Here is a 25,039-nt window from a genome sequence, read left to right on the forward strand (position 1 = left end):
CAGTTCTTTGAGATTTCTAGGCTGTCTGCCACGCACTGCTCTTTTAAGGTCTATCCATAGATTTTCAATTATGTTGAGGTCAGGAGATTGTGAAGGCCATAGCAAAACCTTCAGTTTACGCCTCTTGATGTAACCCCCCCGTGGATTTTGAGGTGTGTTTAGGATCATTATCCATTTGTAGAAGCCATCCTCTCTTTAACTTCAGCTTTTTCACAGATGGCATCAAGTTACCATCCAAAATTTGCTGAAATTTTATTGAATCCATTTTTCCTTCTACTCGTGAGATGTTCCCTGTGCCACTGGCTGCAATACAACCCCAAAGCTTGATTGATCCACCCCCATGCTTAACAGTTGGACAGAGGTTCTTTTCATTAAATTCTGTGCCCCTTCTTCTCCAAACGTACCTTTGCTCATTCTGGCCAAAAAGTTACATTTTAACCTCATCGGTCCACAGAACTTGTTTACAAAATACATCAGGCTTGTCTATATGTTAATTTGCAAAGTTCAAACGCTGATTTTTGTGGTGAGGACGTAGAAGAGGTTTTCTTCTGATGACTCTTCCATGAAGACCATATTTGTACAAGTATCTCTTTATAGTGGAATAGTGTACCACAACCCCAGTGTCTGCCAGATCTTTCTGGAGGGATCGTGCAGTCAAACGTGGGTTTTGAATTGTTTTTCTCACAAGCTGTTCTGTCTGATATTTTTCTTGGTCTTCCAGATCTTGCTTTAACTTCCACTGTTCCTGATGACTGCCATTTCTTAATTACATTCCGAACAGAGGATATTGACATCTGAAAATGCTTTGCTATCTTCTTATAGCCTTCTCCAGCTTTGTGAGTGTCAACTATTTTCAGTTTCAGTTTTCTAGACAACTGCTTAGAAGATCCCATGGTGCTGATTGTTGGGGCAAGGTCAGATGAGTCTGGGCATTTAAAACCTTTGAGATTGACATCACCTGGTCTTCCGAGACGATGATTGAGAACAATCCATGACACTGGCAGGTCTCAGCCTTGCAAAGGAGGCAGTGCATGCTATAAATTCTGCAGGGTGCCCAAACTTTTGCAGACGCCGACTTTTTGTTTTCTGTAATTTTGAAAGTGTCAATGATGGAAATAAAATCTAACTTTTGTTGACATATTATAAGAATGTCTAATCTATAATGTGATGCCTTTTGGAGATTTTTTCATCTTTCCTTGGCTTCTTTATGCACATTAATACAATTTTTTTCCTGGGGTGCCCAAACTTTCAATCTCCACTGTACCTCCTTTAACCTCCGTAGACTATTTATGCCCGGCATGAGAACTCAGGTAGTAGGGTGGTGGTGACACTGGACACGGCCAAAGCCTTTGACTCTGTGGAGTGGAGTTTCCTGTGGGAGTGCCTGGAGCGGTTCGGGTTTGGACCACGGTTTATTAAGTGGGTCCTGCTGATGTACAGTGCTCTGGCTGCCAAGGTCCTAGCAAATGGCAGGACTTCCATGGCGTTACCGCTTACTCGGGGGACGAGACAGGGATGCCCACTCTTCCCCTTACTTTACGCATTGGCAGCCGAACCACTAGCCATAGCGATTCGGAGCCACCCTGCTATTCGTGGACTTTGTACGGGCCCCCTGACTGAAAAAGTTTGTATGTACGCGGGTGACACGTTATTTTATCTCGCGGACCCAGACGAATCATTGACTACAGCCTTATCCTTAATAGAGCGGTTCGGCAGGTATCACAAATTCTCCCTCTTGACCACCCTTCCACCCCCCCAAGCACCCTCAAATACAACCCTGCAGAGGGTCTCGCGGATAAAATATTTGGGCATCCTGGTTACTGCGTGCCCTCGGGACTACATCTCCGACAATGTTCAACCTTTATACGATTTAATAAAAGCCAAGGCTCAAATCTGGGCTAGACTGCCTCTGGGCATCATGGGCAGGGTTAATCTTATAAAAATGGTCCTTCTGCCCAAGATATTATATATTCTGTGGCATTGCCCAATCTACCTCCCCTTGAAATACTTTAAATAAATGGAATCCCTCCTCAAAGCCTTTGTATAGGGCCAGAGTAGACACAAGCTCTTCTGGCGAAAACTTAAAAACCCCTCTAAATTAGGCAGAGTAGCTTTGCCCGACTCCAATCTTTATAACCTGGCCGCCCAGCTGTCACACCTATTCCATGTGAACAAGACTGACATGTCTCGTTTTCTGCTGCTCCTTTGTCCTAGATGGTCCCTATCGACGGATGACCCACTGACAGTTATTTTACGAGGTGTATGGGGCTCTGAGATTTCGGGTGAGTCCAACTCCTTGCTCTATCATTACAGTAGGGTGTGGGAGGTAGTGATGGATAGGCTGAAGTGCCCAGCGCTGCACACTTATACCCCCCTCTGGCATAACCTGGCCCTGGCGGAGTTTCGGTCCCTGCCAGACTCTGCGCTGTGGAGTGGCAGGGGAATTCTCTATCTCCCGCACCTGCTGCAGGGGGGTGACCTGTGCACATTTGCCGAATTGAGCTCGACCTACTCCCTACCGGCTCATATGCTTTTCCGCTACTACCAGGTCAGACATGCATTCAGAACTCAGTTCCTGTCTGCTCCTCCCCCTCCAGAGTCCCTTTCCATACTCGAATTTATTAGGAGCACTGACCCACAACACCTAATCTCTGTCCTTTATGCAGAACTCCACACCCCTTCTTCCACTGTTATAGCTTATGCTGTCAAAACCACTTGGGAGGGGGATGTAGTAGCCATGGATGACGAAGACTGGGATGAGGCTCTTGAGACGTGCAGGGTGGTGTCCCCTAGACTGTCTGACTGACTTACTCAACTGTTCATCTTGCACCGAACATACCTTACTCCCCTTGGCATGTCATGATACCGACCTGAGATATCCCCAAACTGCCCAATGTGCCGGATGGCTGTGGGCACCTTTTTCCACCTTCTCTGGAGCTGCTCTCTGCTGCAGGGATATTGGAAACAAATCATCACCTTCTTACATGACAAGATGGGTTCCCCTGTACAGTTGCCCCCTAAACAATGTCTCCTGGGTATATACCCAGATGAAGACATTGATAAGCACTCTGTCACCTTTTTGCAGACCACAATGTTTATAGCTAGCAAGCTGATTGCCAGGCAGTGGATGCGGGAACATCCGCCCAAGTTCGGCACATGGAAGGCAGAGGTCAATAACATCCTCCCATACCATAAACTCATGTATAAACACAGAGACAACCCAACCAAGTTTATTAAGGTCTGGGACAGGTGGGTCCAGAGGTCGGATACCAGCACTTAATGTACTCTATGCTGTCTATTGGGAATCTTTGCGGGCACTTTACTACTTACACGGAATGTCATTTTGCACTGTATTACTGTGAGTCCTGTAGGCATGCACTGTTCTTGTTTGGTTTTTTCTGTATGCACAGTCCATGTTATGGTTTCCTGTTATCCTGAAAATTTTTTCAATAAAATCACTGTTTTTAAAAAAACCAAAAAACAAACATGAAAATAAGGGAGCTGCACATGCTTTACCTATCCACTGAATCACTTATCCACCACATCCAAACTCCCCTGAATAGAGTTCATGATGATATATATATGTTGATATAGCTGGGTATTTGCCAGCTATAACAGCTTCAACTCTACTGGTAAGGCTGTCCACAATGTTTAGGAGTGTGTCTATGGGAATGTTTGACCATTCTTCCAGAAGTGCATTTGTGAGGTTAGGCACTAATGTGGACGAGAAGGCCTGGCTCGCAATCTCCGCTCTAATTTATCCCAAAGGAGTTCTGTCGGGTTGAGGTTTAAGACTCTGTGCAGGTCAGTCAAGTTCCTCCACTCCAAAGTTACTCATCAATGTCTTTATGGGTCTTGCTTTGTGTACTGGTGCTCAGTCATGTTGGAACAGGAAGGTGTCATCCCCAAACTGTTCCCACAAAGTTGGGAGCATGAAATTGCCCAAAATGTCTTTGTGTGCTGATGTCTTATACGTTTCCTTCACTGGAACGAAGGGGCCAAGCCCAATCCCTAAAAAAACAACCCCACACCATAACCCCCCCTCCACCAAATGATTTGGACCAGTGCAAAAAGCATGGTCTATAAAAACATGGATGAGCGATTTTGGGGTGGAGGAACTTGACTGACCTGCCCAGAGTCCTGACCTCAACCCAATTGAACACATGATAGAACACCTTTAGGATGAATCAGAATATTGTCTTCCAGTTAGTTATAAATAGTTTTTAAGTCTACGAGGGGAAATAATTATTTACAATAATCAAATATACATACCCATGCAGTAGTGGGTTTCCTTAAACAATTCATTGTGAATCAAACATCAATGTTAATGTCTTTGTCAGTCTCTTAATCTGGCTGTTATTTGTGTCATTGATGTCTGTAAAGTGACTGTTTGTAAAATAATTTTTTTTATTTTTATAGTCCTCAGTCCCTACTTACACCCACTTTTATTGTGTTATTTAAAGAATTTCTGCATGTGCAAAAACATCTCAAAAATTATTAGTCAGCTTGCCTTAAGTATTATTGTTTAATTATTTTTGTATTGGAGGCACTGTGGTTCAACACTCAATTAAACACAATTAAACATTCAATATAGCTGATGAAATGAATTGTTTACCATCCCTGACATTTTTTTTTAAAGGTATAGTTCATGTTTAAAAAATGAAAAAAGAAAATAAAAAGAAAAAAACAGTGAGGGGTTTACCTATAATTCAAACCAGACCCTACATCCAGGCATGCAGTCTAGGTGGGCAAAAAAGAATCCTAAATCTGAACAATATATTCATTATTTTGTCCATATTAGGTATTCTTGTGTTGACAATTGTGCAGAGAGCACCCTCTCCCTGCACCAAAACAAAGCAGATCACTCTTTCTCTGGAAATATTTGTGTAACAGTGTGTTGCTTTTCAACAATGTATTGAAAAAAAAAAAAAAAGTTGGTTAAATGCATGTTCACATTCTGTATTTCCTCTACTCTCCTAATTCAACGTTTTGAATTCTATGACATTTATAATATAATACAAACTATATATTTTTTTGGATATATATCTTTCTCTTGGTATGTGCTAAAAACTAGACATTTTTTTTTAATTAAAATGTCATCGAGAGGGGGGTGTGGCTTGGTCCCGATCCAAGATGGCTGCTTAGCTCCGAGCTCCTGCACCTCACGGCCCGATCTTTTCTCTTTGCTGCCCGAAATCACCCCTTACCCGCTACCTAACCATGGGGAGTACGTCACGGAGCTCTTCGGCTACCCGATCCCGGTCCTCGCGGGAACCGGAGTCCCAGCCCGGCCGGAATATACCCGAAATCTTCCGCACCCAGAACAGGGATACTCAGCGGCCTACTACCTCTCCCTCCAGCTTACCTCGTTCCCGCTCGCCGAGTAGGGCCCCCCCGAGTGTTGATGCCTCACCGCCTGAAGCGAGCGCTCCCAGACCAGTGGCTTCCCTGTCGTTTGCTGACCTGCAGATGGTGGCCACGGATATCAAAATGGACATTAAAGCCACCTTCTCTGCGGCCATTGCGGACCTCCGGAGTGACTTTCAGGCCATGGCCATGCGTGTGGATGAGGTGGAATCTACAACTGTCCGCCATGATGCCTCACTGTGTCATGTTCAGCAGGTCACGGAATCCCACGCAGTACTCTTGCGGGATCTGAATCGCCACGTGGAGGACCTGGATAATAGGGGTCGGCGAAAGAACTTGCGGGTTCGGGGTGTCCCGGAGAGTGTAGAACACCAGAACCTTCCACAAGCGGTGGCGGCCATATGCAACGATCTGCTGGGGAGACCCCCTGAAACGCCAGTCGTCCTGGAGCGGATCCACCGTGCCTTACGCCCTCGGGGCAGGGACAATGATCCACCTAGAGACGTGGTCTGCTGCCTGGCGAACTTCCAGGTGAAGGAAGACGTTCTAAGGAATGCCAGAGTCCGGCAACATCTTACATATAATGGCGCCGAAATTAAGATGTTCCAAGACCTCTCTAACATCACTTTGCAGCGACGGAGAGAACTGCGCCCCCTGCTGGAGGAGCTCCGCTCCAGAGCCATCGTCTACCGCTGGAAGTTTCCCTTCGGGCTCTCGGCCACCTCTCAGGGTCGCACCGCTCTGCTTCGGGTCCCGGAGGACCTGGAACACTTTTGCTCCACGCTGGACATCCCCTACGTCCACTTACCGGATTGGTACAGTGAATTTCGTCTCTCGCCACTTCACCGTGATGCTCCGATGGAGGGAGTGCATCCTGCAGGCAACTTCCACTTCGGCGTCGGCAGACGCAGAGCTCACCCGCCTTCCTCTCCTCCGGCTGAGGGAGCTGGCCCACCCCGCAATGGCAGTCCGATGGCTTCCCCTGATCACCGCCGAGCACGATACACGCCGTGATCTGTGCGGCGTCTTGGTGTGAGTACCTGATGTCCCCTGTGTCCGTTGCCCTGGATTCTCCTACGTTTCTCCGGCCGTAGCCTGGCTGCCTACTGTATGTTTCTAACACCTACGCACTGTGACTGCCCTTTCCATAGCCCGGACACTGAGAAGCCGCTTTGATCGGCGGGGCCCCCCGTCCACTTAATCCCCCCCCCTCCTGAACGCTATGCTGAGCTGTACCCCTGTTGGTCTCTTCCATGGACTCACTGCTCCCTGGGGCGTTCGTCCTCCCCCTCCTGCCCTGCTTTATTTTCGACAGACGTTACATGTCGGTACTGTGGCGATGGCCCTCCCCCCCCCCCTCCTCTGCCAGACTCTGTCACCGTTCCCTGTGCTGTGCTTAGAGGGATTAGGTATGTACTGTTTTGCACGATACCCTATGCAGTCACCTCCTGGGATTGGTACTTGCCTTCTGACTTTGCTTGCCCCGCAGCCTCTTGCTTTTTTGGACTTGGAGTTTCGCCCTGGGCCACTAGCACCACATCTTTCAGCATGCCTCTGCTCACACAGCAGCCCTCTCGGATGATACTGGCTGCTGATATCGCTGACTTTCCCTGGGTGTGATGCTGGTCATGTTTGCTCCGGAAGGATTTGTTTTTTCACTGTCATTGCGGTGTCGTGCACTGAGGGCTGCGGGCTGTGTCTTGCATTGCCATGCCGGCTGGCTCCCTCGGTGTATGACCCCTATTTGACAGTCTTTTGGGTGGCACTGTTCTGTGGTGATCGTGATCTTCTGGTGGGGTTGGGGGGGTGGGGTGGGGGATGTTGGTGGGGAGGGGGGAGTCTGGGGGTCTCGAACTGGGCCTATTCTGTTGTTATCTTTTCATGTTCCACTATGTCTCTTAACCCTCTGTCCTCCTGCCGTTCCCTTGGCGGTGTTGATGTTTCCACCGCCTGGGAATTGCCTGAGTGCAGACTAGCTCTGTGGAAGTGCCTTACTGGCTCCTTGGTGGGAAACAATTTTGTGATGTTGTGATTTTCATGCACACTAATGGTCCTTTCTCTACAGGTGTTATGCTTTAAGGTAGGGGCACAGGCTTCTCTCTCCCTTGTTTTAGGGTGACATTAGGTACTCCATGGGTTTCTCCTTCCCTTCCCCCGTCCCCTTTTGTCTAGACACTGATACACGGCTCACGGTTACTTTGGGTTGGGTTATGTTGTTTTTTTTTTTGTTTTGGCCAAATTTGTCCAGACTGTTGCATATTTTGCTGTGTTCTACCCCCTCCTCCGTTCTCTACCTCTGTACTCCTATATTTCGGGCTGCCCCCTTGCCCTTTCCTTATGGGACTGGGCTGTATGCCCCTGTATCTGGGTTTGTATGCCAGAACTGCTCCCCTGGTTTCCCTGCATTTATAGGGCTCTTTTTTCAGCTTTCAGGGCCTTCCAGGTGCCTGGTGCTGACTCCCATTTTTGGATACTCTACCTTCCACACTCGCCAACGGCTGAGGTGATTTACCTCTCCCGATCTTGATCCGATATTTTTTCTCCCCTCCCTTCCCTAGTTGGGTAAGGTAGCAGGTCTACTTACACCCTCGGTTTTTGTCCCCTATCTGCTCCCCCCCCTCCCTGCTTGTTCCCCTCCCTTACCTCTTAGCCCTTTCTCTTTCCGCTCTCTTCTCCCCCCCCCCCTCTTTTTTTTTTTTTTTTTTTTTTTTTTTTTTTTTTTCTTCCCTAGGGTTTTGGCTCCTGCCAGTTGCTAACATGCCACGTGCCCCTTCGTTGGGCCCCGACGCCCAAACATTGAAAATAGTTTCCTTTAACGCTAAGGGTCTTAACACCCCACAGAAGCGGTCAACGGTTCTGACGCACATGCGCAGACTCAGAGCGGACGTGGTCTTTCTTCAGGAGACGCACTTTCGCTCTGATGCTATTCCCCGCTGCCACAACAAGTATTATCCTACCGTTTTTCATGCTACGTCGGCTGACTCTAAGACTAAGGGGGTTTCGATTCTGATTGCCAAGTCTGTCCCTTTCACCATCTCGGCCTCTTTAGCGGACCCCTTGGGTCGCTACCTCTTTCTGACTGGATCTATTCGTGACCAGCCTCTCACTCTGGTGAATGTTTATAGTCCGAATTGCTCCCAAGTTTCTTTTTGCCGTGCTGTGGTTGCTGAACTGATTCCCTTCCAGAAGGGCACTCTCATTTTTGGGGGTGATTTCAATGTCCCTTTGGACCCTCTGTTGGACACTTCCACGGGTTCCTCTTGCCTTCCCTACAAGGCTCTGAAACAAATTAAACTGGGCCTTCAGGAATTGTCCCTGCACGATTCCTGGCGCACTATGCATGCACGTGATAGAGATTTTACTTTTTTCTCCCCGCTGCACCGGAAGTATTCCAGGATAGATTATATCTTTCTCTCCCAAAAGGATTTGATTTATCTTGTGGATGCTACAATTGAACCCTCTATTATCTCCGATCATAACCCGATTACGATGACACTGTCTCTGCCTATCTCTGTCCCACGGGACAGAATCTGGAGGCTGGATGCCTCCCTGCTGACGGACCCTACCCGACTGTCCGAAATCCGCTCCTGCCTAGTGGATTACTTTCGCTGTAATTCGACTCCCGATACGTCTCTGGTCACTCAGTGGGCTGCACACAAGTGTGTGGTCCGAGGTAAACTCTTGGCGCTAGCCTCTGCGCTGCGGAAGCAGAGGGAGGCGACCATCTCTGAGTACTTGTCTCAAATCTCTGCCCTGGAGAGGGCTCACAAGAAGACGCTGGCTCAGGCCACGCATGACACTCTCATGGACACTAGAGAAAAGCTTCAGTTGGAGTTAGACAGGAGGACACGCAGGAGCTTTTTGCTTTCCCAGAAGCTTTTTTATGAGCATGGCAATAAGAGTGGCCGCCTCCTTGCGAGAGCCTTGCATGCCCGGAAAGCCAAAACGGTCGTCCACCACCTTCGCTCGGATTCTGGCTCACGTATCTCTAACAATAGGGATATAGCTGGCGCATTTGAGAGGTTCTATTGTCAGCTATATAACTTACCACGTGAGAAATCTCCCTCCTCTACCCCTGAATCGAGAGTGCGTGCTCTCGACGACTTCCTCTCCAGGAATCTGACTCAGGGGATTTCGTCGGATTCCAGGGCTTCTCTTGACACCCCCATCACCCTTCTTGAATGGACGTCGGCACTCAAGCAGCTTAAGCCAAACAGGAGTCCGGGCCCGGATGGCCTGTCTGCGGCTTACTATAAATCTTTTGCCGATGTTCTATCCACCCCATTTCTGGCGGCGTTTAATTCTCTTTCGGCTGATCGGCCCCTGTCCCCATGTATGCTTGAAGCGCACATAGTTGTTATCCCGAAGGAGGGGAAGGACTCGACCGCTCCGTCCAATTATAGACCGATTTCGTTGTTGAACGTGGATATAAAAATCTTTGCTCGCATCATGGCTAACAGGTTGCTTCCTCTCCTCTCTAAAGGGATACATCTTGATCAAGTTGGCTTTATCCCTGGCCGGGAGGCCAGGGATAACACCATTAAAGCTATTAACCTTCACCACGTCCTTTCAATGTCTCGGCAGAGGGGGTTCCTCCTTTCCCTGGATGCCGAGAAGGCGTTTGACAGGGTGTCATGGGACTATATGGAGGCTGCCCTTCGCGCTTGGGGGTTGGGCCCGCGCATGTTGTGCTTCCTTATGTCTCTCTATGCTAATCCGAGTGCCCGGGTCCGGGTAAACGACACCCTGTCAAACGCCTTCCCTGTCCGCAATGGAACTAGACAGGGGTGCCCTTTGTCCCCCCTACTTTTCGTTATGACTTTGGAACCTTTCTTGAACAGTATTAGAAGTAATCCATCTATTCGCGGGGTCAAGTCTGCTTCCAAGGAATACAAGGTGGCTGCTTACGCAGACGATCTCTTGCTGTTTTTGACTGAACCTGTTACTACTCTGCCTTCGGTCATGCGGGAGTTTCGTCAATTTTCCTCTTTGTCTAACATGAAAATCAATTTTGCCAAATCTTTTGCACTGAATGTCTCCTTATCCCCCCAAGAGGTGCAAATGTGCAAGACCAACTTCCGCTTTGTTTGGAAGCAAGACTCCTTGACATATCTGGGCATACAGATTCCGGCTGATCTGCGTAATTTGTTCCTTCGGAACTTTCCCCCGATTCTCTCCAGAATTAAACAGGATCTCTTCGCTTGGACTCGTTTGCCTCTATCTTGGTTTGGGCGAGCTGCGGTCTTAAAAATGAATGCTCTACCCAGGCTGCTATATGTTCTCCAAACAGTTCCCGTGGCAATTCCGCGGTCCTTCTTTGGGGACTATAAACGTCTTGTGTCCGCGTTCTTATGGAATAATAAACATCCCCGTATACATTACAACCTCCTCTGCTTGCCCAAACACAAGGGAGGTATTGGTCTTCCTGACGCTCGGAATTATCACATGGCGTGTCACTTATCTAGAATCATTGATTGGAACGTTCATGAGCCGTATAAGGACTGGGTGTCCCTGGAAGGTGGCTTCACTACACTTGATTTGGCTACGTCCCCGTGGTTGAGTCCCACTCACTTGCCACCCTCTCTTCGGCTTCACCCTTTGATCGGCCCTACTCTCCTATCTTTCCGCACAACATGCAAAACGCATGGTGTTTCGAGGGCTCAGGGTCCGATGACCCCGCTCAAACTCAATCCTGACTTTCCCCCCGGCATGCACCAACATTACTTACTTGACCACTGGCCGCAGGCACGACTGCGCATTCACCATGTCAGCGACGGAGAGGAGGTCTTTTCGGCCTCTTCTATTGCTCAGAAAGCAAAGAAACCCCTTGTTCCACCTTGGTCCTATCTTTTGCTGGCCCACTATGTGCGAACATTCATTAGAAAGTTCCCCTGTCGGGATTCCCCGACCACGTTTGACGGGCTCTGTCAGCAGGAAGGCCCCCTCCGTAGGCTTATCTCTGTCACGCACTCTCTCCTGTTCGAGGACACGGGTCAGCTTGTTCGGACCCGCTGTGCTGCCTGGGAGAGGGAACTGGCCTGTTCGTTTTCTGAAGACGAATGGGAGCAGATCTTCTTGAAAAACCATAAATGTTCGCGGAACGTTACGACCCAAGAAAACGGTTATAAAATTGTTTCCCGGTGGTACCGCACCCCGACGCTCCTTCACAAGATTACACCTTCCATACCCTCCACTTGCTGGAGGTGTCTGGCGGACACTGGCTCTCTCCTCCATATTCTGTGGTCTTGCCCTCGATTGACGGCCTTTTGGGCGGAGGTCCACCGAATCATCAAACGGGTGACTACGGATGATCTGGACTTCTCACCGGCTCAATTCCTACTGCACCACTCCCCCTCCTCACATGCTTCCTACACAAAATCGCTTACTGTCCAGATGATCAACGCGGCGCGCCAATGCGTTCCTGTTCTGTGGAATTCAATGCAGGCACCTACGATTAAACAGTGGCTGCGTAGAATTGCTGTTATCGCGGAGATGGAGGAGCTCATCCATGTTGCCACTGACACCCCCACTAAACATCACAAGAAATGGGCATGCTGGGCTCACTTCACAACCACACCGGAATTTGCTACACTTAACGCTTAAGCTACGCTTATTTCTTTGGTTTTTTCTTTGGTGATACACCTTGGTTTGGTATCATATTTTTGGGGCTACTTAGATGGTACCTTGGTTTTCCGAATCGACACCCTCTTTCCCAATGTTTCTATTATTGTTGGCTATCATTACATACGAATTGGCATTAGCTCCCCCCCCCCCCTTTTTTTTTTTTTTTTTTTTTTTTTTTTCTTTCTCTTTTCTCTCTCTTTCTCCTGTCTCCCCCTTCCGTTCCCCGCCTTCCCCTTCCCCCTCCCTGCCCTGCCTCCCTCCTTCTTCCTCCCTGCCCCCGACCTCCTTTAGGTGCTCTGACCTGTCTGGCTGGTCCACGCGGCTCGCACCTTTCCTCAGCCCTTCCTGATGACCATTTTTTGTTCTTTCTTTTATTTTCTCCCTCTTTTTGATTCCCCCCTCCCTACCGTTGCTGTGCCTGGGCCGGTTGGGCCCGGAGCGCGCTCATGTGCAAGGTCATGACCCTTTTGGCTTGGAGTGCCTCACAGTGGTTCTCCTTTTCTTTTGTGTTCCTAAGCTGTACGGGTTTGTTACTGGTTTTCTGTACCCCCTCACATTGTTAGATATGGGGATTCTGGATCTGAACCTTCCCCTCTCGGGGTTTGGTATATCATTACAGGTTACACATTCTATGCCAGATTTGACAGATGCTCCTGGACCGTTGCGCATAGCTTTGAGCTTGCGACGCCTTACGTTGGTCCTGGGTCTTTTTGGCCTTTTTATGTCTGCAACTGTGGGTGGGAAACTCAATTGTTTTGATATATACTGTATATGTATATTTACTTGCATATGGTTGTCATTTTTGCTGTATTGTATTTTTATTATTCAATAAAACGTTTGAAAAAAAAAAAAAAAAAATGTCATCTAAAAAGTCATCCTGAGTTGTCGTATTATATTGCAATTTGCCTACAATGAGTCAGTGCAGTGTACAACTCATCATTTCTTTCTGCAATGCCTCTATGAATAAACTCACTGGTCTTCAAAGACAAGGTCCAATCAAACGCATAGACAATATAGTTCATAAAATAACCATCACATAATTATTCATTTCATCAGTTATTAAGTCCCTTAGTTTTGCTAATGAGAATACCCAGAGAGGCATGCAGAAAAAAAGATAATTATATTAATTTCATTAATGTGAACTACCACAGTAACTTTTGTCACTTATTTCATTAATGAGTTCAAATTCCTGTTAAGTTTGTAACTCATTTAAGGCAACTGAATGGGAAAATTAGAAGTCAGTGAAATAATTGCTTGGTGTATTTGAATATCAACATAGATTATGTTACAGTGCCTTGCGAAAGTATTCGGCCCCCTTGAACTTTGTAACCTTTTGCCACATTTCAGGCTTCAAACATAAAGATATTAAACTGTAATTTTTTGTGAAGAATCAACAACAAGTGGGACACAATCATGAAGTGGAACAAAATTTATTGGATATTTCAAACTTTGTTAACAAATAAAAAACTGAAAAATTGGGCGTGCAAAATTATTCAGCCCCTTTACTTTCAGTGCAGCAAACTCTCTCCAGAAGTTCAGTGAGGATCTCTGAATGATCCAATGTTGACCTAAATGACTAATGATGATAAATAGAATCCACCTGTGTGTAATCAAGTCTCCGTATAAATGCACCTGCACTGTGATAGTCTGAGAGGTCTTAAAGCGCAGAGAGCATCATGAAGAACAAGGAACACACCAGGCAGGTCCGAGATACTGTTGTGGAGACGTTTAAAGCCGGATATGGATACAAAAAGATTTCCCAAGCTTTAAACATCCCAAGGAGCACTGTGCAAGTGATAATATTGAAATGGAAGGAGTATCAGTCCACTGCAAATCTACGAAGACCTGGCCGTCCCTCTTTCAGCTCATACAAGGAGAAGACTTATCAGAGATGCAGCAAAGAAGCCCATGATCACTCTGGATGAACTGCAGAGATCTACAGCTGAAGTGGGACACTCTGTCCATAGGACAACAATCAGTCTCATACTGCACAAATCTGGCTTTTATGGAAGAGTGGCAAGAAGAAAGCCATTTCTTAAAGATATCCATAAAAAGTGTCGTTTAAAGTTTGCCACAAGCCACCTGGGAGACACACCAAACGTGTGGAAGAAGGTGCTCTTGTCGGATGAAACTAAAATCAAACTTTTTGGCCACAATGCAAAACGTTATGTTTGGCGTAAAAGCAACACAGCTCATCACCCTGAACACACCATCCCCACTGTCAAACATGGTGGTGGCAGCATCATGGTTTGGGCCTGCTTTTCTTCAGCAGGGACAGGGAAGATGGTTAAAATTAATGGGAAGATGGATGGAGCCAAATACAGGACCATTCTGGAAGAAAACCTGATGGAGTCTGCAAAAGACCTGAGACTGGGACGGAGATTTGTCTTCCAACAAGACAATGATCCAAAACAAAGCAAAATCTACAATGGAATGGCTCACAAATAAACATATCCAGGTGTTAGAATGGCCAAGTCAAAGTCCAGACCTGAATCCAATCGAGAATCTGTGGAAAGAACTGAAAACTGCTGTTCACAAACGCTCTCCATCCAACCTCACTGAGCTCGAGCTGTTTTGCAAGGAGGAATGGGCAAAAATTTCAGTCTCTCGATGTGCAAAATTGATAGAGACATACTCCAAGTGACTTACAGCTGTAATCGCAGCAAAAGGTGGCGCTACAAAGTATTAACTTAAGGGGGCTGAATAATTTTGCACGCCCAATTTTTCAGTTTTTTATTTGTTAAAAAAGTTTGAAATATCCAATAAATTTTGTTCCACTTCATGATTGTGTCCCACTTGTTGATTCTTCACAAAAAATTACAGTTTTATATCTTTATGTTTGAAGCCTGAAATGTGGCAAAAGGTCGCAAAGTTCAAGGGGGCTGAATACTTTCGCAAGGCACTGTATATGTAGAAAGCAGTGAGGATCTCATTGCCCACAGACAAAGCTCCTAAAAGTTCTAGGCCTTCCTCACAGTATTTTTGCTGTTATTGTGCCTCTTTTTGTGAGGTGTAGAGAAGAATCCATTTCACATATAAAGGTATTAGCCTTGTTCAAAGTGGGTACAGGCAAACAGTAGTAATATAATATTGCACATAAGATCACTATAAAGTATATATGGTATTCTTATGTCCATTGTTTTCATAATGGAAATGTTGTCACTAGGACAGGACATGAGTGGAAATCCAAGACAAGCAGAAGGGGGAAGGGAAATGGGATACAAAAGCTTGCTGCAGGCTAAATATCCAGGGAAGGCTGTAATGATCCTAGAGCGCTGGGTGCCCGCCAAGGTCAGCAGCCTGAAGATCCATGTAATAGAAGGACAAATCGACACTTCCAGCACTCAAAGAAACAAAGGTTTATTGCAGATACATAGTTCCAACACCGGCATACAGGACGACACTTGGTCAGCAGACGCGTTTCACACCACGTGCTTAATCATTGCTCAATGATTAAGCACGTGGTGTGAAACGCGTCTGATGACCCAGTGTTGTCCTGTATGTCGGGTGTTGGAACTATGAATCTGCAATAAACCTTTGTTTCTTTGAGTGCTGGAAGTGCCGCTTTTTTCTTCTATTACATGAGGGTAAATCACCAGCTATTGCTGGTAATAAAAGTCCATCAGATGGACTCTTACTGACTCAAAAATGGAAAAAAAAAAGTTTTGCTAGTATTAGGAGGATGAATGTGTAAGATACAAATAAATATTTGCACACCAAAAACCACCTGACATCAAAGAGAAATGTCCTTTATTTCCTCTGCCAGAGCTTGATTAACGATTGGCTGTTTTCAGCAAACAAAGGAGATGGAGGTGCAAAACTTGATGGTGAGGATTTTTAGGAAAAGGCTCACAAGAGGAAGATCTCAGCAGAACAAGTAGGTAGTAGGTATGCAGCTGCTCAGCAATGTTATGGGAGAATATAAAAAAATAAAATTAAAATTAAAGAAGCTGCGCTAATATGACCAATATACAAATAAATGTATCAATAAACAAGTGTGAAAACTGACCTAAATAGATAAATGATACAACTTAAAAATGTCCCACAAAAGTGATAGAGAATTAGTGTAGACTGATATTAGAAGTCCCAAATAAAGTAATAACTTAAATTAAATGACAAGTGTAAAATACAATATAACGTCCTCCACCACGGTGCAAATAAATGTTCTCCACTGCGGTGCGTCAGTCACCCAAACATTCCAATATGCTTACCAGATGCTGGTAAGTAATGTGCCAATAAAGCAATCAAATATATCTTCCTCCACCACGGTGCAAATGAATGTTCTCCACTGTGGTGCGTAAATCACCCAAACATGCCAATATGCTTACCAGATGCTGGTAAGTAATATGCCAACACTAAGGTCCAGATGGCAATTCCCACAGGAAATCCAGGCAGCAGGGGGATGTCAATATGACAGGTACCACACCAACAGTAAAGTTCCAGACTCGAAACACATAGACAGCACCAGTCCAGAGTGTTACCATAAAATAAAAAAGATAAAGGTAGCTCCATAGCGTAATATGTTTTAAAATCACTTTATTATGTAAAGAAAGTTACTCACATTCAGTAAAATAACAAGCGCTACCCCCAAGAAGAGGTCAGCTGTGACGAAACACATCAGAACCACCGTGCTGACATCACCACGCAACCCGGAAGGACGGGCGACACGGAAGCCGGCCGGCCGGCTTTGTTGTAATTTAGCGCTTGTTATTTTACTGAATGTGAGTAACTTTCTTTACATAGTAAAGTGATTTTAAAACATATTGCACTATGGAGCTACCTTTATCTTTTTTATGGTAACACTCTGGACTGGTGCTGTCTATGTGTTTCGAGTCTGGAACTTTACTGTTGATGCGGTATCTGTCATATTGACATCCCCCTGCTGCCTGGATTTCCTGTGGGAATCGCCATCTGGACCTTAGTGTTGGCATATTACTTACCAGCATCTGGTAAGCATATTGGCATGTTTGGGTGATTGACGCACCGCAGTGGAGAACATTTATTTGCACCGTGGTGGAGGACGTTATATTGTATTTTACACTTTCATTTAATTTAAGTTATTACTTTATTTGGGACTTCTAATATCAGTCTACACTAATTCTCTATCAATTTTGTGGGACATTTTTAAGTTGTATCATTTATCTATTTAAGTCAGTTTTCACACATGTTTATTGATACATTTATTTGTATTTTGGTCATATTAGCGCAGCTTCTCTAATTTTATTTTATTTTTGGTGTTATCACTATAAGCTGCAGCTTTGTTTGTTTGTATTAGCGCGGTTATACCCCCTTTACACATGATGTTATGGGAGAGCATAGAGGATTCCCTAAAATTGCATTTAAGCTAGTCAAAGATGGATAGAATCTTGAATACATTTTTTAGGAAGCCATAGGAAAACTCATACGAAATATCTCAGAACATTCAAGTTTGAACAATTTTCTTTTCTTTTCTTTTAACATTTGATTTTGGAATGAATGGATTTTACTGAACGAAAACCACATACACTTTTAGAAATTTGTTTGTTCGACAAATGTTTGCCATCCTGCTCCTTCAAATTATCTTGTCACTGCAGTCAAAAACAAATGTTAACTTGCTCCGCCAATGATTTGGAAGAGTTTTCCTTTGAAATTCTACCCATCTTTGGCCAGCTTTACTCTTTAAAGGGAATTTGATACAATCCAACAAATGAAAAGTTCCTAATCCTGCAAATGTATCATACATGACTAAATAGTTTCTGTTTAGTAACCAGTTTCCGGAATAGATGCTTTATTTGCCAAATCCAATACATTCTTAAACCTTATATCCTTGGTGGATTTTATCTATGGATTAGTTCTACAATACACGGTGTTCCTCTTCTCCGTGTCTGATAATGTATTTTGAGTTGTAAGCCTTCCAGTACCAATTCAGTCTCCAGATACAACTTGTTGGTTGTACATCTTGAGCCCTACAACCCATTAGTTGCTAGCAGCCTGGGAATTATAGCAAATTGCTCCATGCTGATATAAGCAAAACCTGATCTGATATAGAATGTTTGTTCCTAGGCTGTACAGTTATTGGGAATGGTTTGCAATGGGAATAGGAATGGTTTTCATTTTGCCTCTCCCCCCCCCCCCCTGTGACTTTTCTGGTTTGATTATCCCTACTGGGTACTAAAGATCTCATTGGCCACGCAATAAGGTGCAAGAGCATTTAAGAGGATTTCATATCTGGTTGATTTAAAATTCTTATTAAATGAAGGCAGTTCCAGGTGACAATTGCAACAGATCAGGCTTTCAGTGCCAGCAGTAAATATGGTGGAGCTGAACATAAATACATGCTTGAAATTCTTTTTGAGTGGAAAGATATTTGCTGTTAATTTTGTCCTAGCAAGCCTTCTACACCACAATTAATTCTACTGTTCATAGTATTGATAAAGTGTATTCTGATCTGGTTTTGCTCAGTAACAGTAAAAGCTTTAGCTCAGCAGGAGTACAGTGCTAGAAATTACATTACAGTGTTTCTTCTATTTATAAGTTACTATCTCAGCAAGCATGTTTATTCTCAATACTGGTGGATGATTTTTGCAGATGATCTACTACGCTTTTTACTTCATTAAAGTTAAGTGAAAATCTACATAATTGGATGCTCTTAATCCCCTCCTTTAAAAGTGTGATTTTAAGAAATAAAATTTTTAAAATCCTCAAAAAAGATCTGATCTGGCCTGAATTATTTCTAATGTGAAAACAGTTCTAAAATGTGGATACTTTGGGGTTTATTTACTAAAGCTAGAGAGGGCAAAATTAGTCACAATTCTGCAAAGAAAACACTCAGCTTCCATGTTTTATTGCTACAGCTTAATTAAACATGCTGTCGTTATAAGCTGATTGTTCTCTCTGCAGAATTGGGACTCATTTTGCCCTCTCTAGCTTTAGTAAATAAAGCGTTCTGTGTCGGAAACTACCAATGTCATATCCCCCTTTGAAGACAAGTTGACCCTGTGTCCTACGCATAGGGGAGGGGCCCAGACGGTATCACTGCCAAATCTACAATAAAGGAGCAGCACACAGAGGATTTCCATTCCTACCAGATTGCCATCACATCTAATCAATACAAATGTTGTATGTTTGGTGCACTTGAGCACCCACTAAATGTGAGTACAATACTGCCTTTTTAATAAACATTGTTTGAAAGTTATAAGCACTATTGTAGTCCCCCTATTTCTTTTATGTGAATTCGCATGGTAATATGAGGGACATCAACTAAGGTGAAATACTCCCCTGAGAGGCCGATATACCACCGACTCCGTGAAGGGTGACCCTGAGAGGGTAAATTGCGCTGTGGGATCTAGCTTAGCGGCTTGGTCACAGGAGTGGAGGTGAGAACCCAGACACACAGGGTTTTGGGGTGGAGGTCACTACAGATGCTGCTATTGGATACACAGTTTTATGGACTTTTCATAGAAAATTATTTGGCACTGGAAATTTACACCTGGCACTATTTTTATTCTGATCATTGTTTACACTTGGATAATTCACTTATACTTATCAGTTTTATAATATTCTATAATCACTCATTTACTGTTGATTATATTGGCATGTTATGCACTTTATATTTGATGATTGAATTTCACTACAGATAGACAATGCACTTTAATATCTTTTTATTGTTACCATATTCAGATTGTATGCACTTTACATATACCCATTGATTATATTTTGCACATACACACACACATATGTTTGTGAAGCACTTTATGTTGTATGGCATTATTTTTATTTGCTTGGGATCATATACACTTTAGAGAGAGTGCTGTGCTCGCTGCAATTTTCATAAGAAAATGCTAGACCGACTTAGCTCGCAGGATTATCAATTAATTTTGTTTACCAATGTTATTCATCAGATTGCTATTATGGAGCCCTTTGGATCTTGGACCAAAGCTGTGCATGGGGCATTGTCATGGAGCCAGTCAGAGTGAAGTCAAATCAAATGAAATCAGGGGGCTAGCATGGCAATGGGGCAACAAGCATTTCTAGAATGACAATGAAAAGAAATAGCAACTTACATATTTCCTACAATATTGGTTGCATTCCAAGGCCAAAAGAACCGTGGTTGCATGTAGGTGTATCCTTTTTCTTGTGTTTTTTTTGTTTTGTTTTATTTGTTTGTTCAAAGGCCAGCTAATGTTTTTTTTTTTTTTTTTTTTAAACAACATTTTTTTTTTTTCTAGTCCTCTACAGGGGTTTTAGCCTTGCTCTATCACTGAGCGCAGGGGCTTCAGGAGATCTAAACAGATGAGGGGGGAAAGAGACACCCGCCGAGCCAATCAGATCAGCCCATACAAACACTAGCGATCAATGAGGTGCCAAATGTCACACCAAATCCCCCTCAAATTAACAAACTTTTATTGTTCATGTACGAAAGGCATACAGAAGTAAGGGGTTACACATTTAACTTCATCAAACATAGTTACAAACAACAGTTGTCAATGCAATGGTTTACAGATAGACAGAAATGAACAATAATGATATTACGATCAGAGATACTCAATGGCGAGATCGTGTTGGGGAGCAAATGTATGTATAGCCAGGTATTTATTAGTCTACCGTGAATAACACATGCTCACAGCGAGCAATGCTGTAATAAAAATGGGAGCGGAAGTGCCCTGGAACATTTTCCAATGCTTAATCTATTGCTGGGTCTGCCACTGTTCAGGTAGATTTGATCAGGAAGAAAGTGACCACACTCTGAGATAAAAATCAAACAGGAGTATATTTATTCCACATAAAAAATAGGCATCAAACTTCAAACTGTGAGACATAGGACAGCAGGTAGAGGCGTTTCACGACTAAGAATGTCGCTTACTCATTACCAAGTTCTTGGTAATGAGTAAGCGACATTCTTAGTCGTGAAACACGCCTACCTGCTGTCCTATGTCTCACAGTTTGAAGTTTGATGCCTATTTTTGATGTGGAATAAATATACTCCTGTTTGATTTTTATCTCCGAGTGCGGTCACTTTCTTCCTGATCAAATAGTTCTTGGATTACGGATCCGACCAGCACCTGACACCACCTCACCTGGAGCGGTCTCTTTTCAGTTTGGATTCAATATATCTTTTCAGGTAGATGCCAGGTCCAGCCATCGATCCCATATCTTGAGATTTTTTACTGGGCGTTTACATTGTGTGTAGATTACTTTTTTATGAGGCAAGGACATATTGAAAGCCACCATCCCTTCCCGGAGTGTGGGTGGGGAGGTCTGAAGCTACACTCTCGCTATCAGTAGTCCAGCCGTAAACAGCATTTCCTGTAGGAAGATATGTTGATGTCTATTACTTTCCTGCTCTTGGAATAACTCTAGCAAGCACTGTTTAGGGCATAGAGTCAGTGGGGAGCTCATGTAGTCATGTAAAAACCAAACCACCTGTTGCTAGTATCTCTGGATGACAGGGCAGGACCACAAAATGTGGGCTCTCCGGATATAGGGCAAGTAGGGTCGTGGTCATGTTTATACCTGTATATGCGAATAGGGGTGAGGTAAGTTCTATGCAGTATATACAGCTGGGTAAGTATATTGGATAATTTTGGAAAAACCAGCTTACAGGATGCTAGCATGTCTGTCCACTCCTCGTCCTCTAGTTCACCCACGTCCACCTCTCCTCTTTTCTTCAGCCGGAAGGCTAGATCAGTCACTGCCAGCTGAAGAAGGCTTCTGTGCTGTAGAAGGTGGATATCAGCTTTTTAGGATCTGTACCCATGGAGACCTCCAGTGGGTACAGAGAATTGAAATTAGGGATGGAAGTACCGAATTGGGCCTGCCGCACATGGCGATGCTGGAGGAAGGGAAAAAACATATGGTTAGGTAGGTTGAAAGCTTTAAGCTCCTGAAAGGACTTAACTCCTTTACTATTATGTACTTGAGCAAGATATGTATATACCCCCATGATAAATCCATAATTCAACATTAGATATGGTAAGTAATTCTGAGAGGCATGAGTTTTCCCAGATCGGTGTGTGGGCATAAGTGGTGGGAATCCTTAACCTGCGTTCTGCAAGCTCACATATTTTGCAATGGTGATAGACCAATCCTCTGTGGCCTCCTATGGTATTTGGGTCTCAAGTGGCACTAAGGAGAATCTGAAAGGAATGTACAACCCGACCAGCTGATCGTTGGCATGCCAATGCTAGGTATTGTTGCCTATCCTCTTTATCAATGTAAAAGCAGTGGGAAAGTTGAGCTGCCAAATAGTATGCATTGAGGTCGGGGGAGGGGGGGGGGTGGTACCTATATCTGTGGGATTTTTTAAAGTGGCCCACAAGAGTTTACTGTGTTGCCCCACACAAGCGAATTAAGGATTGAGTCCATTGCTTTAAATTTACAAAGTGGCAAGTATACCAGAGAGAGCCAGAAGGTGTAGAGGAGTTTTGGCAGCAAAATCATCTTGATTAGGTTTATATTTCCCATAGCCCCAAGAAGAAGGTGGGACCAAATCTGGGTTTTGGTTTTGAGCAGTGCAAAAAGATGCACTATATTAATTCTAGTATATTCTTCTGGGGACCTGGTAACCTGGATGCCCAAATATTTAATCTGAATAGTGAGCACCAGGGGGAGAGTAGCTTGATCAGCATTTGGTGCTCCGAGATCCAAGGGGAGGATTTGGGATTTGTTCCAGTTAATTTGTAGGTTGGAGTATAGTTCAAAGTGTTTGATACGGTGTAGGGCAGCCACTAAAGAGAGGCCCGTACCTTCCAGGTATAAAAGCATATTGTCAGCGTATAAACTGTTGGTTTCAACAAGTGATCCCGATTGCAAGCCTTTAATGTCAGAGTGTGCTCTGATGGCCATTACCAGTGGTTCCATCACCAGGGTGTAGAGTAGTGGGGACAGAGGACATCCTTGACGTGTGCCCCTACTCAAGGGAAATGAGTCAGAAATCCTCCCATTAACTTGGATCCTAGAAACTGGGGACTGGTAAAGCAGTTGGGTCAATTTAATAAAGTTGGGACCAAATCCATATCTGCAAAGGCATTCCCATACTACGTAATCAAATTCCTTGCCAGCGTCTAGACCAGGGGTGTCAAACTCAGATTCATCAGCATTATGGTTGCCCTCAAAAGGGCCGGTTATGTCTGTAGGATTCGATGTCCAGAGCAACCCACGCCCCCTTACACCCTTACATGAGATGTCAAGAGCCCCACCACCATCAGAATTCAAGAGTCACCCACCCTTCCTTACAACACAATGCACCCCCTTACCTTGTGCTGCTGCCAGGAAGAAGATGTGGGTGGATCTGGGAAGAAGTGCAGGGTCTGGAGGAGAACCAAAGGAAGGCTGGAGTCAGCTTCCAGAGTCTGCTGAATGCTGAGATCAGGGGAGGCAAAGCAAGGTGATGTTGTGGCTGCATAGAGAGGTGCAGGATTTGTAGGAGGAGTTCTGCCCTCCTCTCTGCTGTGCACTGCTGAAAAGGGGGGGGGGTGGGCAAAGACAAACCTTTCTGCAGCTGCACAGAGGTGTTCTGTCCTTACTGCTGCCGACTACAGAGACAAGGTGGGAGCAGAGACAAGGGGGGTGCTGCAGCTGCAGGAGAGGCACGAGGGCCACATAAAATGGCCTAGGGGCCGCATTTGGCCCGCGGGCCTTGTGTTTGACACATGTGGTCTCGACTGACTACTACATGGGAACCTACCAAATTGTTAGAAGCTTGTAGATTCAAGAAAAGTTTTGTTAAGGTGAAGGCAGTGTTTTTGTTAGGCATGAATCCGATTTGGTCCGGATGGATCAGTTTGAGGATCACTTTGTTCAAACGGAGCATTAAAATTTTGGCCAAAATTTTAATGTCTAGTTGTAGGAGGGAAATAGGGCAGTAGGCCTTAGGGAATGAGGGGTCCTTACCAGGTTTGGGTATGAGTAATATTAGAGCTTCTCTCATAGATGCAGGAAGGGTAGATGAGACAAAGATGTATTTAAATACTTCCCGTAGTCCCTAAATTGAGTATAGAATTCCAGTTGAATTCCATTTAATCCTGGGGCTTTGGCTAAAGCTAGGCGTGCAATGGCTTTGTCTATATCTTCAGTGGAGATAGGGGCTTCTACTTGGCTAATTTCGGAGGGGATCAGGGAGGGAAACTGTACTGAGTTTAAAAAAGTGGCTAGCTCCTCGTGTGAATAGTGGGCCGCAGAGGAGTAAAAGGCAGCAAAAAATGCATGAAATTCTTTAGCTACATGGTCAGTTATACGATGGCCAAGTGTATCTGTCAGTGAAACTTTTACCGGTGGTTTGTGGTCTAAATGAGCCAAATTAGCAAGTAGTTTGCCAGCGCGCTCCCCATGTTCAAATATCCTTTGTTTACAGAAGAATATCTGTTGTTTGGGTTTTTCTAAATGTAAAAGGTTAACTAATCTAGGAGTTGTTGGAAGAAGGGTCAAGTTAAAAAGCCCATTTGAGAGACTCTAAGTGGTCCTCAGCTTGCTTCAAGGCCAGTTTGGAAGAGGTTTTATACCTGGAGATCCGAGCCGAGAGCAGCATTCTGGCATGTAGTTTAAACGATTCCCAGACTGTGCCAAAAGAAGCAGAGCCCCTGTTAGTATTGAAAAAGTAGGTCCACTCAGTCTGCAGGGTATCTATGTTAGGAAAAGTGGAAAGCTAGAAGGGATTCAGCTTCCATATTCAGGCAGTAGGGGCAGCCTGTAGGTTCTGAGTCACCCAATAAGGCGAATGGTCAGACAATACTCGAGCCACAAATCCCACATCTACTAAGTAGGGGTTTCGATGCTAGAATATATTCTATGTGTGACATAGTGGAGTGGGATGTGGAGAAGCAGGAATATCTCCAAGATGTGGGATGTCTGTGCCTCTAGGTGTCTATCAAGGTGAACACTGCCAGCAAACGACCAAATCTCGTCAAAGAAGGGGGATTTGAGCTAGGTGCATCAGGACCCATTTTATCAAGGTAGGGATCTATCACCATATTAGAATCCCCCATCCAAACAGCTGGGACTGTGGGGTAATGCACGATAAAGGTTAGTCCATCATATAGGACATTGAATTGGAACGGAGGGGGGATATAGA

Source organism: Pelophylax lessonae, assembly GCF_965119305.1.
Source record: "Pelophylax lessonae genome assembly, chromosome: 2".
Taxonomy (NCBI): domain Eukaryota; kingdom Metazoa; phylum Chordata; class Amphibia; order Anura; family Ranidae; genus Pelophylax; species Pelophylax lessonae.